The sequence below is a fragment of the Carica papaya genome, chromosome 9, assembly GCF_054855325.1.
Source record: "Carica papaya isolate Zhongbai chromosome 9, ASM5485532v1, whole genome shotgun sequence".
Taxonomy (NCBI): domain Eukaryota; kingdom Viridiplantae; phylum Streptophyta; class Magnoliopsida; order Brassicales; family Caricaceae; genus Carica; species Carica papaya.
In genome coordinates, this window is record NC_142317.1 from 21,491,047 (window position 1) to 21,507,398 (window position 16,352).

Genomic DNA, 16,352 nt, shown 5'->3' on the forward strand with positions numbered 1-16,352 from the left:
GTCATGAATTTGTTCTTTTGTCTAAATTGAATAATTCCTTACAAAAGAAAGCATATTTAGGTATAGAATTAGATATATATGTATGCAATAATAATAATAATAATAATAAAATACTCTGCTGATCCCTCAATTTTACACCACCAAGGGGCGTAGCTTAGCTGTTTGACGCTATGCTAGCTTAACCAGAGGTCTCCAATTTGAGCCTTGGGAACGCAGCTGCCTTTAGTAGGGAGAGCTTACTCCTTAGTGGACCGATTTGGCTCAAAGAATAAAATGTTGATGATGAGTAAAGCTAGTAAAAAAATACTCTGCTAATCACTCAATTTTACACCACTAAAGGGCATAGCTTAGCAGCTCGACACTATATTGCCTAACTAAAGGTCTCATTTTGAGCCCTGTGAACGCAGTTGCATTTGGTAGGGAGGGTTTACTCCTTAGTGGACCGATGTAGTTCCAAAAATAAAATGTTGATTATGAGTAGAGCTAGTGGCCATTCAGAAGTGTGATCAACTGAGTAACCGGGGCTGGCATCACCAATGTTTGCTCGTGCGTAAAAAAGTCGAATGACATTATGAACAACTAATAAGGTGCTTTAAAAAAAATTAAAAAATAAAGTTGTATGTATGCCTACTCCTTTGTCAACTGAGCTTGAGTATGTTTTGGATTATAAAGTTTGGATACTACGAATGATTGAACAACTCATAGAATGTTTTGAATACTTAATTTGTAAGAATAAGATCAAACTGGATGGGGTCTATCTTCTAAAGTTATTGAATTATCTTATATAGATGATTGTGCCTTTTTACATATTATTTTGTGTTATCTTAAGGTAATATAGTCTTGATGAGGAGGATTTCATTAATGTTTTTGCTGTGGAATGGATTTAAGATTGCTTGAGGACAAATAAAAACTCAAGTGTGGGGGAGTTGATATAATTGAATTTTATAAATATTTTTCTATTTTATTTGAGTTGATTTTGATTGATTTTTTCCAAATATGTTGTTGGATTGTCTTTGGCACTTTTTACGAATGATTTTTGGACTTAAAAGCAAATTAGAATGGGTTGGAACAAGATTTGGGCAAAAAATGGTTGAAACATGAAGATGTGTTACGGAGCCGTCGTTTCTTTTTTTAAGGAGTGAGACATGGCCATGTTCTTGAAAGACACAACCGTGTGCCCTATACTAGGTTAACACACGGCCATGTGTTAAGAAGGTAGTGTTTCTGTTTTTCTCGATGAAAGAGACATGATTGTGTGTCTGGGAGACACAGCCATGTCATGTCTAAAAGCTAAAAATTGACATAATTTCAAGGAAGACATGATCTTGTGTCAATTCGACATGGCTGGGGCATGCCAGATCAGAAAATAAGGTTTTGAACGATATTAAAACAAGAGGATCTGAAAAAAAAAGGGGAGACTAGAGGAGGAAAGAAGAGAAGACAACTGCAGACATCAAGAACTTCTTCTACTCGGTTATTCTTTTCATGTTTCCTTTAGATTTTATTCTCGTAATTTTCTTTATGATGTATAACTAAACTCTTTTCTTTGGATCTTTGATGAAATCCTAATAGATACTTTTTGATTTTCTTATTAAATCTATGAAAGGCTGTTTCCCCAATCCCTATGTTTTATCTTGTGACTAAATGCATAAATAGATTGATCACTTATTTATTTACTTATGGTGAATGATTGAATTGAGAGATTGATTGTTCATTAGAATAGCAAGTTAGCACAATAGATTGAATGTGAGTAGAGATATTAGGCATGATCTATATATTTGATGATTGAATGTTAATGCACTGATTCATACTAATCCATAGAGATATGTGTGTTACAACGAAGTAGGTAAGGTAATTGATCTTTAGAAAGAGATTACTACATGATTGAATGAAATTGGGGGAAAGTTCTGGTTGTAGATTGAATTAAGAAAATTCATAGTTGAACTTAGGGTGGATTCTAAGATCTTGACTATTATTATATCTTGATTGTTAATTAATCTGAATTCATTGTTTCTTTTTGTTATTAAGTTTTAATTTATATTCATTCTCTTAGTTGTTGGCCAAATACTATCAATTAGTTGTGATTCTAGTAATTGTTATATTAGTCCTCAAGGGAAGATATCCGAATTTACCGCTATGGTACATGTTCGAACTAGTGCACTTGCTAGTGAGTTCACATCACAACAATAATTATTAGTAGGAATGTTGTATTTGATGAAGATGCAAGCTGGAGTTTGGAAAAAAAAAATCAGATAGCATTTAGTTTGAAGTTCCACTTGAAAATAAAGCTCCACTAACTAATGGACAACAACCAACTCCTTTAAATACTTCCAGCTCACCTTCTTCAACTCCATCAGCCTCCACTTCTTCAAGTTATAGCAGTAAAAGTTCATCCGATGATGATACTCCTCCAAGAAAATTCAAGCCATTAGCTGAAATTTACGAGGCTACACAAGCCTTATTTGTAACTAATCCACTAGAAGAAGCAACTGAGAAGGAAGAATAGCATCATGCAATGATGGAAGAACTTGAAGTAATTCGTAGAAATGAAACATGGAATTTGGTGGATCTACCGAAAGACAAGAAAGCTATTGGAGTGAAATGGGTGTTTAGAACAAAATTTCAAGCAGATGACAGCATAAAAAACCCAAGGCACGGCTTGTGGTGAAAGGCTATGCACAACAACAAGGTGTGGATTATGATAAAACATTTTATCCGATTACACGGTTTGAGATAGTGAGAATTCTAATAGCTTTAGCTACTCAATTAAAATGGCCTATTTACCAATTTGATGTCAAGTCAGCGTTCTTAAATGGAGAGCTGGATGAGGAAGTGTATGTCTCTCAACCTGAAGGTTTTGTAGTTCGTGGGAAAGAGGAGCAAGTGTACAAGTTAAAGAAGGCTCTTTAGGGCTTAAAGCAGGCTCTGTGGGCATGGTATAGCAAAATTGAGTCATAGTTTTTGGAGAATGGATTTGAGAAAAGTAAGAATGAACCCACTCTTTACTTTAAAACACAAGGTAAAAATGATTCCCTCATTGTTTGCCTTTATGTTGATGACATGATATACATGGGTTCATTTTCTTCTCTTATTAATGAGTTCAAGTTGTGCATGAAAAGGAAATTTGAGATGTCAAATTTGGGTTTGCTGAATTATTTTCTTGGGTTAGAGGTGAAGCAAGTTGAAGATGGAATTTTTATGTCACAAGGAAAATATGCAACTGACTTACAAAATTCAGCATGTTTAGTTGTAAATTTGCAGCAGCACTAATGAATTTAAATGAGAAGTTATAGCTTGTTGATGGAACTTAACAAGCTAACACAAGCCACGTTGAAAGCTTGGTTGATGGGTTAATTTACTTGACCCATTCAAGGCCAGATAGAGCTTTTTCAATTGGACTAATTTCCAATTAATCAATAGGTAGGTCAATGATGGACGGGGTGTTACAATTTCATTAGTCTTCCTTGAGTGTCAAAGTTTATTTTCCTTTTTATTGTTGAATTTTTGGCTTTTGGGCTGAATGTCTAATTTAGTTGAAAGTTTTCATTAAAATACTTGCAGTGAATCTAATGCCTTGATTTGTTCATTTTGCTTGTTTTTTTATTTAAAGTTAATCATTCTTGAAATCAAAGTGGAGGAAGGTGTTTTTTCGATTGGGTCAGGAATCTCTTGGGTGCAGTTTGATCAAATAAGGGTTTGAGGTTTGAGAGGTTATAATTATTTGATTAGCATTATGTCTATGGGAGCTTCTGGGGCAGTTTTACCCGTTTTATCTAGAACTATTCCCAGTCCTTTTAATTCTGATCCATGTTTTAGCAAATTGGATTCAAGATTTCATCCTAAATGAGTTATAAATTTTTTGAAAAAAAGGGCACAGAGGTTTAAACAATTTTTCATGTGTCCTACTATGCCACTAGGTTTCATGGGATCCTAACTAGTTAAGGGGTTAAGAAGTGGATTGCTTAGGAATAGAACAACAAAGAGGTTCCAGCTTCTAAGCTGTAAATTACAACATGATGAAAAGTTTGGGGGAACAACTACCGAAAGAAATGGAGCATGGTTTGTGGATAGTGCTAATGAACTAAATTAAATAATAGGGGATACAAACTGAGTGTTCTGGAATTTGGGGATGTTAAATAATTGAAATAGTAAAAGGAGAGTTTAACATCTAATTGTACAGCTGGACCAGTTACGACTAACTTTCAGAAGGCCATTATAGATTCTATTGAGGATGAAGCATGGGACCTATTGCGTGACTCTGTGGCTTATTACTGTGGGAGTCCTGTTGGAACTTTTACTGCCAATGATCCCACCAGTTCCAATATGTTAAATTATGATCAGGTCTTTATCCATGACTTTATACCTTCTGGCATTGCCTTTCTTTTGAAGGGAGAGTATGACATTATTTAGAATTTTATCTTTCATACCCTTTAGTTGCAGATAATGTGAAATTTTATTAGTAGGATCGCATTTGCTTTTTATTCTGGCAATTAATCATTTGTATATGGTAGTTTGGACTAAAACACTTTTTTGCTTGTTTCTGTAAATTAAGAAGTGCAACAGATACACGTGATATGCATCTTTCTTTTTATTGTTCATATCTCAGCTGGGCTTTTCCAAGAAATCTCTCTACTGATTAGGCGCTTTTTGATCATGAAAAAAATATCATATAAGAGAAATGTACTTTTTCAAATAAACATCCATCTAATTTGTTCATAAGTAGTCCACATAGTTAAACCTCTATCAATGAGTTTACTTTCAAATCTGGCTATCAAGATAATTCCATAAATTCTTAGTAACTGGTTTTTATGTGTGGTTGAATGTACACAGGACAGCATGTGTCTTTTCTATAATATTTTTACAAGATTATGATTATGTTAATGAATCTTCTTGATATGTAACCATATTGTGAATAAAATTGACTACTTGTTTCATAGTTGCGAGAATGTGACTATTGGCACCTAAAAAACCCATGCAGTGATGTAATTTAGAAAATTCTTTGAGTACTAGGTAAATCTGTGCATGAGTGATCCCTGGTGGGGCCATGACCATCCGATAAATTATATCCTAGTCTCTTGCTCACCTAAGACATAATTGATATGTATTTTGTTTTTGATTTCTTTACAAAGCTGCGAAAAATGATGGACTGTTAGAGACATTATCAGGGTTTGATGCCGACTAGTTTCATGGTGCAAACTGTTTCCTTGGATTGTGATGATTCTACTATAGAAGAAGCATTGGATCCTTATTTTGGAGAGGTAGCAATTAGCGTTGTTGCACCAGTCTATTCTGGTATGCGGCAAACTTTATACCATGCCAGAAGTTGTTCAGAAGATGACATATACATTGTGTTTGTTTATCATGACGACTTTTTACTTTTTTTTCCTTTTTCATAATTCTTTTTACCTCTACTTCTTTTGTAGGTTTATGGTGGATTGCGTGCATATGGAAAGTGCTCTGCTGATCTATCTGTTCAGGAGAGAGTTGACGTGCAAACTAGAACTAAAATGATATTGAAGCTTTGTCTTGCTTATGGTTTTAACATGTTTGCTACATTATTGGTGACTGATGGTTCTTGCACGATTGGAATTCATGGTCATCCTCTCGAAATCGAGGTGATTAGTTCTCCTAATATTGAAATAGTATTTTTTAAGTTTAGAATATAGAATTAGTATGTGGAATGAGGAATCATCAAGGCATATTCATTTTTTGTTCTAACAGTTGTTTGAATAGCCATATGTGCCTGTCAATTGTTTATTTCAAGCAAGGGAAAATTTGCCTTTATGGTTCATTTGAAATGCTAATGGACATTTGGTATTCAGTTTTTGATTTTTTGGAGCTTGTGACTTTTGTAGCAAAAGAGTGGGGGTACAAAATAATTTAGCACATGGTGTAATAAGAGCTTGTTCCAGCAACTGTGTTGGAAGTGAAATTATAAAACTAAATCATTTTGGGAAATAACAGTGGAAGTTTAAAAATAAAGCTAGGATTAAGTACTTGACAAACTTGAGTTAAATTGATATCATATCTTGGTGCTTCTCAAGTGAGTTTATGGCAGGTGTAATAAGTATATGATTCCAGTCTGGTCGATTTAGAAAATGTTCAACTATTGGAATTGTTACTCATTGTATTTTTGGTTGTTTTCGAATGGTGCAACTCCCCAGAATGATGGAGATTGTATAGTTTATAGCATATATTTTTGAGATAGTTCATAGCTTACATGTTTGAGACCATGGAGATCTGGTTTCTGCATTAAGTATGTTTATAACATAATGATGGAAATAGTAGATTATGATCTAACTCACTAGCCTATATGAATCGGCCATTATTTAAATTTATAAGTTGGTAACATTGAGATCTTATTTGTTTACCTTCTTTTCTTCTGGTATCTCCAGTTAATCCCTTTTTTTTCTTGTAGGCACTATTTTGCCTTACTTTGTGCACATGAAATACTTACTCTAGAAGATGGATCAGCTGATCTTATCTTGGCACTGAATAATAGCCTACTTGCTCTTTCATTCCACATCAGGAAGTATTATTGGATTGATTTGCAAAAACTGAATGAGATTTATCATTACTAGATTGAGGAGTACTCATATGATGCAGTTAATAAGTTCAACATTTACCCATATCAAATTTCTCCTTGGTTGGTGGAATGGATGCCCAATAAAGGAGGTTATTTAATTGGAAACTTACAGCTATCACATATGGATTTCTGATTTTTTTTCTCTAGGAAACATGTGGTTTATTGTAAGTAGTCTGGCAACAGCTAACCAGTCACATGCCATGCTGGATCTTATTGAAGCGAAATGGGCAGATTTGGTAGCAGACATGCATTCAAGATATATTATCCCACTCTTGAAGGTCAAGAGTGGCAAATAATCACTGGTAGTGATCCTAAGAACATGTAAGATATCTGCTCTTGTATTATTTATTTATGATATATTTCTTCATTATCGTCAGCTTTCTCATTTCATTTCCTTCTGATGTAGGCCTTGGTCTTACCACAATGGTGGTTCTTGGCTAACTTTACTATGGCAGGTTAGTTTGTTATGCTTAAATATTCTCTCTGCAGCTAATGTTTTGTTCATTGTCCCAAAGAACCCTTTGTAGCAGTTATATTTAGGGATAAGTTACCTGAGTTGTCATGCTTGAATCCGTATTGGATATGGCACCTTGTTGATGTTTTATAAAATAAAGCAATAATGAAGGAATGTTGGCAGTTTTGGAGAAGAGAGCTTTGTTGAACTCAGACTTGCTGCAAATTTACTACAACAGCAAAAAAAAATATAACAGACAAGAAATGAATGCAGTAGAAAAATAAAAATATTAATCAAAACATTTAATGGGTATGAACTGTTGCTGGAATTTTAAGTGCAATGGGATGAAATATTCAGCAACTAGAAATGCCTTTTAAATAGGCTTTACAACTCAACTAAAAACAAAAAAAAAAGTAGAATAATTTGCCACTCAAATTCTATCACTATTGACAAAACATCAGAAATTTTAGGAGATAAATCCAAAAGTCAGTCAAATATCCAGCTGTCAATATTGAATTAGTCTTCAATACTCCCCGTTGATTCAAAGTTGCAAAAACCAAGCAGATTTCTCAAGTAGACATGTTTGTCGTAGGAGAGATTTTGAAAAAATATCAGCTACCTACTCATTAGTATTGCAATACTGTAATTTAATTGACCCATCTGCCACAAGATCACGAATGAAGTGAACTTGAATATCAACATGCTTTATTCTCCCATGATAAACTGAATTCTTGGACATAACAATTGTTGTTTTGTTGTCATAATAAATAGTAGTTTCTTCATTTTTCTCTTGACTGAGATCTGCCAAAATTCTTCTGAACCATACTGCTTGATAAGCTGATGTCACTGCAGCTGCATATTCTGCTTCTGATGAAGACAGAGCTATTGTAGCTTGTTTCTTTGAGCTCCAGGCAATAGTAGCTGATCCGAGATTGAATATGTAACCTGAAGTGCTCTTTCCATCCTCCAAGCAACCAGCCCAATCACTGTCACTGAACCCAGCCAGTCCGAAATATGATATTTTCTTATACCACAAACCATAATCGAGTGTTCCAGCCATATAACGCAATACTCGTTTGGTTGCCCCTAGATGATGCATTGAAGGGTTGTGCATTGAACTCATTTAATTTACTCCGTAAATTACTATCGTAATTCGTGAATTTTGTAGATTTTAATTTGATTTTATTTAATTTTATCTTAATTAATTCTATTTTTATTTAATTACATTTAATTTTATTTTATTTTATTTAGTGCAAAAAAAAGAAAAAAATGAAATTTTGGAAAAGCGACAAAACGGGAAAAATCCCATGGAAAAATCCTGCGGGGAAGGGAGCTACCTGCGCGGGCGCCTGCAAACTGTGCGCGCGCACGGGCACAGTGGGGGTAGGACGTGTGCATAGCGCATGTGTCCCATCCACATGCGCGGCGCAGGGTCAAACCCAGCACGCATCTTATCGCGCGCAGGCGAGCCCTCCGTGCGTCACCTCGCATGCTGTCTGCGCAATAGGCTTGCGCAAATAGGCAACTGTGCGCCTGGGGCCTATAGGCAGTAGGTCTGCACACGAGGAGGCTAGCTTCTGCGTACGCGGCAAGAGGGTCGTGCGCCAGTAGGTTAGCTTACAGCGCCTAGGCGGGCCATTGCCACCTCAGGCAGTGTGCTGCTAGCAAAGGAGACTCTCCTCCCTCGTTTTTCATGCCGAGCATCTTTTTTCTCTCTCTCTTCACCGAATTTCACCACTTGGCATGAATATGATGGTTCCTAATTTCTATAAATAGGGCCTTCCCTTCTCATTCTTCCACAAACTTCCATTCTTCTATTTTTCAAGAATTAGAGAGAGAATAATCTAGAGAGAGAAGGAGAGAAATAAAGAAGAACGGTGTAGAAGAAATTATCAAGGTTTCAGTAAGGAATTTAGTATTTCTTTAAACGTTTTAAGAGATAATTTTATATAAAAAAATTATTAAATATAATAATTTTGATTTTGCCTGTTTTGTATGTTTTTATGTTCATAGGTCTAATAAATTGAACTATTCTTAATTTCAAGCATGTTATTTGATTTATAAACACCTGACGATTTGCATATAATAATATGAAGTCAGTGTTGTTACCTAGAAAATAAAAAAAAAAAGAAAAAAAGTGTGGAATGAAGAATGAATTATTTGAAGTATGTATCTGTATTGACATGTATAATGCATCAAGTGTCTCATCAGGTTTTTTATCTCTGAGGAGTATCTGTTTCTCTAACCCTATTCGGGGTATCTGTTTTTTCCTCCGTCATCTGGTCTGGAAAGACATAAGAGGACTGCTCCCTATGGATGATGGCGTACCCTTCGACGAGAGTGGTGACACAAATCTCTGTTAGGGGTCACCTTTGGCTAAGTACTGTCATGACTATAGAATATCTGATAGGATCACTATGGTCGGTACGGCTGTAGTCATAGATCGTACCATGGTTTGACAAGCTGGAAATGTGCCTGAGCAAATTGTTGTTATCTATATATGATCTGGTCATTCCACATGGGTAGTTGAAAATCTGTATCTGCCTTCAGAAATGAAAATTGTAACAAATTCGAAAAGCATGACACAAAAATCTGACCATTTCATGATTTATTTGATTTTCTCTATTATTTAGTATGATGTGTGTTTGTTTTGCTTCTATCAACGTGCAGTTTTCTCTAATAAATAAATTATTTTCATAATGTAAGATAGGTCTACAAAGTAGCCAAATGGTAAGTACTTATGTTAGAATAATTTACTTTTAAAACCTTGCGATATTATTTAAATACTTCTTTCCTTACTAAGTATATGAAACTCACTCTTTCTATGCCCCTCCCCCTCCCCCCGATGAGGAAGAAATTGAGGAACTGCCTGTTGACCTACCTATTGAGGTTTATGAGGATCCTGTGGATCTATAAAACTTGAGTGCTTGATCATTCTCGCACTCTGATGAGTCTAATAACATAGTGAAAGAAGTGGCCCTCTTTTGTATTTTGACTTTATATTTTGTAGCCATTTCTAGCCTCAGTTATATATATGTAAATGGAACTCATATATATTTGTAAGGGATTTGTATTAATTTGTTCTGCTGCATAAAATTTTATTATGCACTCGTAATCCTGTTTCTGTATCTGATACCCATTGCCTTAAGTAGCATTTGGCATGTCACAGAAATGATGCTACAAATATATGTAATACATCTATTCTTCCCCTTTATTTTCAGGAACCAGAGAAGAATTATCTTCTACTACCCAAAAGTCAGATAATAGGAGTACTCAAACGGTGAGAAAAACTCATCAAAAGCCAAAAGCTAATGGTTACGAGACAGTGATGCAAATTTTTTGTAAAAAACAACAAAAAGCATCCAAATAACCAGTCAATTCATGATAGAACTTAACAAAAGTCCTACTAATTGGACCATTCATAAATCAAGGATTCCAAAAGAAGAAAAAAAATATCATAGCTTAAATCCAAACCCAGATGAAGTGATATTAAAAATGAACATACTCTAAAACTAAATCAAGAAAATAAAAGAAAAAAAGTGCATACCTTACATGAAATAAAAAGTGGGTTTGTATCGAAGCAATGTTTGAGAGTAGAAAAATCTGGAAAAAGAGAAGACAATGTTGTGTGGTTTCAATATCTCCACACAACCAATAATAATGTAATTGTATATATCATATTTAGTTTTGTTTTGGATAATTGTGGATCATTATAAATAAATAAGAAATTATATGAAAATTCCACTTGCTCTTTTTTTCTCATCTTGTCACTTTGTTTTATTTATTCATTTCATTTGATTATTTTTTAATTCTATATCTAAATTTTCTCTCATTTTTCTACTATCTTTTCTTTTTCTCTTTGCTTTTTCTTTTCTCTGAATCACATGGCTAATGATAAGTAAAGTGGATGTGCAAACGAAGGAGATATCTTATAATGAGGACAAGCACACTATAAAGGAGTACCAAAAAAAAGTTGTTTAACTTTTGTATCAACAAAAAGGAGTACAAAAAAAAATTAAAAATAAAATAGTTCATCTTTGTCTGTTGCAAAATACCAAAGTTTTTATCTTTCTGTTGGTTACATTTCGTTGTAGTCACTATCAATCGCCTCTAATTATTCATTGAAGAATTAGTTCTCATAATTGGTCATCAAATACTATATTTTAAACAATAAATATGCACCATTCAATTCACTTATTTATCACAAAAAAGAGATATGTTAATTGATTTATGACGTCAATTATGGATGAAAGCTTACATTTCCTTACTCTTTTCATCAGATGCTTTGATGAATTCCTCACATTTTAATGCCATTCAACAAGCACTAAGACTGCAATTAAAATCACCTAATATTTTTTAAAATAAAAATTGTGTAAATCTATTGATTAAGTTATATACATCAATCATAACGCAATTCAAATAATCTTCAAGTAAGAATACACACAAAAGTATACTTTCACTCGAGATTAATTAGGCAATATACACTAATTGCAATTCAATACAAGTAACTTTCAAATGATAAAACAACCAAAAGTATAATTTGACTCGAACTTATGACCTCTTGTAAAAAGTGAAATGTCTCAACTATTAAACTAATTAATTTATTAATTAAGTATACACATATACCAATCAAATATAAATAGATATTTGGTTAATTAAATTATTAACTATTTATCTACTAGGTGGATGTCTACATACTTTTATCCTTATCTATAAGAGTATGAGTTCAAATCAGATTATACATCTCATGATATATCATTTAACTATTAAAATGTATGAATTTTTACAAACAAAAATTTTACTTGAGAATTTTTATTATTAAATACATATTATAAGATCAATAATGACACACATAAATACTCCAAATTAAAGAGTTTTGAGTTGTGATGATTAGTATTAATTATATACCCTGAGGAGGCTTCTTTGATCTTGAAGCAAAGTTTACAAATCTTAGGAAAATCTACATTAGATACTTTGTCCCTGCAAATTAAGAGAAGAAGACCAAATAATTAAAAACCATTAACTAATCAAACGTGGTTAATGACTACTTAGATCTATATCGTGATATATATTATGTACACATACAAAGCTTTAACCATTTCTGATAACGTGATTTTCGATTCAGCTACGAAGGTGGAAGGCAGATCAGAGAAATAATTAAGACCGCAACCAGGTACTCCTTACATTTCATATACTATTCCAAAAAAGAGATCTACCATGCCCTTTAAAGAAAATCGAATGCAAATCAATCAACAATATGGATATATATACATGATTGATAAACAAATAAGAGAAAAATAGATAAGATGTTAAGCATTAAATCTCTTGTTCTATCAAATGGATCATGTCGAGGAGCTGTGTGCTTCGATCCATCCTATTCGAAACTATTGGAGAAGATAAATATGGTTTATTCAAGAGGAGGGATATTGTTTTTTTTCCGAATCTGCAGTACTCACAAAAGCAGTGGAGAGTTATAATGAGTTTAGTATTTATAACATATTGTTAATAATCTAGGTCATTTCTAGTGATTAATTTTTAGGTTACCAATATTGTATGCATTAATAAACTTGGATATTTTTGAATTTTGTGTTACGAGTTTTGATCAATCTTGCCAACATTTTTCTGAAAAAAGTAATTTTTTTTATAAAAAACAAGAGTTTAATTTAATCCATTTTAATATTATATAAAAAACAAAGATGGTTTTTTTCTAAATAAATTACTTCAATTGATAAAAGGCATTATATTGACAACTTTGTGAACAGTTAATTGCTGTTGAAAATTAGACAATAAACGATGAAATTTTACCAGTGGATTTATATTGTCATAAAAAGTAAAAATGCCGCAACGTAAATTTGTGGCAAATAGAGGAAGCCGCTTATCCATTTCATGCACAACCTGTCCATTTCTTTATTTGAAAAAGAAATTTATTTAACATTTATATTGACAAAGAGAAGTATAAAAGAAACTGGAAATAAAATAGTTTTTCTTTGTGTTCTATAATTTAAAGAAAACTCAATCTCCTCATTTGCAAGACACCAAAACTTCTCTCTCTCTCTCTCTCTATTAGTTGTATCTCATTATAGTCATCACCAATCACCTCTCGTTATTCATTGAAGGATCAATTTTTCTTATCAGTCATTAAATATTGTATTTTAAATAGTAAATATACGTTATTTGATTCCCTCATTTGTATGAGATTAAATTATTTATTTAAGTTAAATCATACTTTATTATTTGGCTGAACCAAAAATTTAGTCGCATTTCTTTCTGGTACTATATAAGACAGCAAACAATGTAAGTTAGTACAACAACATCCAATACGACATTTACTTTTTACTTTTTTAAAAAATCATGGATAAAAACCATTCTACTTAAGCAAGTGAACAAAAAACTAAGACTCATGAACAATTATATATCTTTTAGAAGTCCTTACTACATCCTTGGCTATGTTATATACTATCTGATTACATATTTACATCCAATTATAAAGAAGATAAACAAAATGTGGAATGAAAGTTACTTTTAAATCCAACTAAAAATTAGACAATAAATGACACAATTTTAGCAGCTAATAGATGTTGTCACTAAAAGTCAAAAGGTCACTAACTAAATATACAACAAATAAAGGAAGCAACTTGTCCATTTCATGCACAACCTGTCCATTTCTTTACTTGGAAAAAAAAATTTATTTAACTTTTATATCGACAAAAAGAAATACTTAAAAAGCTGAAAATAAAATTGGTCATCTTTATGTACGTAAACCTAAAGAAAATTTTATCTCCTCTACTATAAGAGATCAAAGCTTCTATCTTTGTATTAGTTGCGTCTCATTGCAATCGCCATCAATCACCTCATATTATTTATTAAAGCATCAGCTCTCCTGATCAATCATCAAATACTGAATTTTAAACAGTAAATGCATGTAATTTTATTTATTCATATGCATGAGATTAAATAATTCATTCAAGTAAAGTTCTACTTTGTTATTTGATTGACCTACAAAATTAGTTGTATTTTTTTCTAGTACGATATTAGTTTATATAATGTAAGTCAATACAATAACATCCATTTAAACATTTACTTTTTTAAGAAAAAATCATCATCCATTAACAGTAAAAACCATTTTGCTCAAGCAAGTCAACAAAAAACTTAGGTTCATGAATAAATATATATCTTTTAATAATCCTTAGTACATTCCTAGCTAAGTTATGTACTATTCAATTAAAATTTTAAATCTAACTAAGAAGAAAAGCAACAAAATACGAAATGAAAGCTTAAACATCCTCAAGTAACAATCCAAACTTTAGAAAAATATTCATCAAATATAAAATTTGGACATGGTACCTTTAAAAATGGTCCTATTATAGCTAGAAAGTAGACAATAGATGATATAATTTTAGCGGTTGATTCAAACTATCGCAAACGTTGAAATGTTGCTAGGTAATACATGACAAATAGAGGAACTCATGTGTCCATTTCGTGCCCACACTATCTATTTCTTTACTTAAAAAAAAGAGTTGTTTAACTTTTTTATCAACAAAAAGGAGTACAAAAAAAATTAAAAATATAATAGTTCATCTTTGTCTTTATTAAGATAGGTCTAGAACGTGAGAACAATTTTAAAACCTTACACAACCTTTTGACAAAGCTATCTTGTAACATCATAGGTATCTCAAAATAGCTCTAGAAGCCAAAAGTTTCCTTATCCTCAACTACCCTTGAACCTTAACATTGTTTATCCCAAATTAGGTAAGCAGTAATGAAGCATTGTACAAGGACCCATGAGTTTTACTATTTGATATTATCAGGACCTTGATGTAATACATTTCGGTTTTATCCAAGTAATACCTTAAAAAAAGTATTACTACCTCTTATACCACATATGAGAGAAATTAATATTACTTCTAGACAGTTAAGTAAAGACATTAATTGAGAATAATTAAAAATGCTATATCATTTGTTAGACAAAATGATCCAGTAAATCATTAATTACATATTTTTATAAATATTGAACCTTTCAACATGAATTTCATTAAAATTTCTTGCTCCAATGTACAAATTACTTCAATCTCACTTCTCTCTAGTTATTAAAATTTGATATACATAAAAAAAATATATATCATGTAAATTAAAGAATAAATTTCTTGCTGCCTAGTAATACTCTATTGAACTCTCTATAGTGCTATCAAATGTAACAAACTCATTACAAGATATGGGAGAAGGATCAAATGGTGATTTTATACATCTCAAAAGTGCCCAATTAATACCATCAAAAAATTGGGGCTGTTTGATTGTTGTTGCACCCATTGTGGACCCCATTTGCCTTGTGGGGTCCTTAGTTAATAGCCTTGTGATCAAATCCTTTGTTGGCTCCGAAACCATGGTTTCTTTAGGAAACTCAAGTGCTCGACTCATAATATTTACTAGGGGCAACTCCTGGTCAGCTCCCTAACACAGTATCGTCCCATATAACATTTCAAATATGAATATCCCCAGTGTCCACCAATTAGCCATGTTTCCATGCCCTTCACCAGACACAATTTCTAGTGCTAAGTACTTGTGGGTCCTAATAAAAGACATTGATAGACATTCATTGGCTCTATGATGATTTCCACAGCTGTGTGATGTGTTGACTTTTTTCTATTTGTGTTGACTAGGGTGTAAGTAGGAGGCTACTGCAGGTGTGATACAATTGGGTAGAATGCTTGATGAATTAGAAAAGTTGGGTTGGTCAACAGGATAACAATTTGTTTTTGTGACTGATGATGCATTTTAATCAAAAATTATGTGAATAGTTGATGTAGAATTAACATCTTTTCGTGAGAGATTGAAGTCAGTCAACGAAATGTGGTCGTCGAATCTTACTAACACGTTTTTGGGCTTCAAATCGCACTAAACTATCCCCATCATGTTTAAGTATTCTATGACCACTATGACTTCATATGCATAAAATCTGTGAAACTATCCCCATCATGTTTAAGTATTCTATGACCACTATGACTTCATATGCATAAAATCTGTGCAAAAGGAGAAGGTCACAAATTTTTTTTTTTAAAAAAATAAATGAATAAATTTAAATAAGTTCGAAATATATAAAATTGAGTTTAATAAGTTATGCGAATAGCTTGTTGAAAATTTTAATACTTTATTCTATTTAATATATTTAAGAAAATATTTAAGAAATATAATTATCTCATGTACTATTACCCATATTATAAAAATATATAATATATTTAATTTATGACTTTGTAAATAAGTTCATGAAGTTGTAAACCAAATTTCTTCACATTTGAATTTGGCTCTTATACTTTA

The 16,352-nt window shown here is 32.4% G+C and overlaps 1 pseudogene; it reads left to right on the forward strand.

Moving 5' to 3' along the window:
- Positions 1 to 2,518: 2,518 nt before the first annotated feature.
- LOC110825702 (neutral/alkaline invertase 3, chloroplastic-like) overlaps positions 2,519 to 16,352 on the forward strand; it is an 85,691-nt pseudogene continuing 71,857 nt past the window's right edge.